Source organism: Pygoscelis adeliae, unplaced genomic scaffold, assembly GCF_000699105.1.
Source record: "Pygoscelis adeliae isolate BGI_AS28 unplaced genomic scaffold, ASM69910v1 Scaffold294, whole genome shotgun sequence".
Classification (NCBI taxonomy): domain Eukaryota; kingdom Metazoa; phylum Chordata; class Aves; order Sphenisciformes; family Spheniscidae; genus Pygoscelis; species Pygoscelis adeliae.
In genome coordinates this window covers 1,622,323-1,623,206 of record NW_008824722.1, presented here as the reverse complement: position 1 = coordinate 1,623,206, position 884 = coordinate 1,622,323, and positions in this window count along the sequence as shown.

The following is an 884-nucleotide window of genomic DNA, read 5'->3' as shown; positions in this document are numbered from 1 at the left end:
AGCACCCAGCCTCTCCCACTCTGTCAAGCCAGGTGCCTGCGGACAGAGTCCGAGGAAGGCTGGGGACTGCGGTGGCCTGGTTGCCCTGGCCGGTGCGGCAGGATGATGCTCCATGGCAGTTTCCATGGCAGCAGCAGCATGGTCCAAGAGCTGCGAGGTGTGGGCTGCAGAAGGACCCCCTCGCTTTCCCCCACTGGAGACATCTTCACATGTCCCCTCCAGCCCCAGCAGCTCTTGTCTGTGCTCCTGCCCCACAAGGGACACCATGGTACCTTCCAGACTGCCACCCATGGGGACAGGGACCCATTGCACCGCTGACACCCCCATGCTCCCCAGGAAAGAGGGGATGGGTGAGGGCAAGGGGGCGGTGTAAAGGCGTACCGCTTGCACCAACCCCTGAGGCCAGCTACCCCAGAGTGGGGCTGCAGGGCTTTGCTTGGCTGTGGCCCACCTTCTCCTGCGCTAGGCGTGTCTCAGGGGTCCTGGGAGTCTTCCCAGGAGTGGAGTCCCCATTCCCCAAGGGCTGACTGATGTTCTGCACAGAGCAGGGTGGCACTGGGCTCCCACAGCTCCCAGTGCTGGGGCAGGGGGTTGGCTGTTGCTGCCAGGTCTGCCCTCAGCCCAGCCATGCCCCAGGTGCTCAGCCCAGCGCTGGTGGGAGCTGCAGCATCCCATGGCTCTGCACCAGGCGGCCCAGCACTCCAGTCCTGGCTGCCTCGGCATCCTAAAGCCCACTGCCCATGTCACGTAGCCAGCAGGAGTGAGTGCCAGGAGCCGGCCGGCCGCTCTCTGCTGATAGCCAGGGCTGCTCTTGCTTTTCAAGAGTCTTGATCTAAAGCTGCCGTGTCTGTGCCTCCCCGGGGATGGCAGAGCGGGCCGAGAGG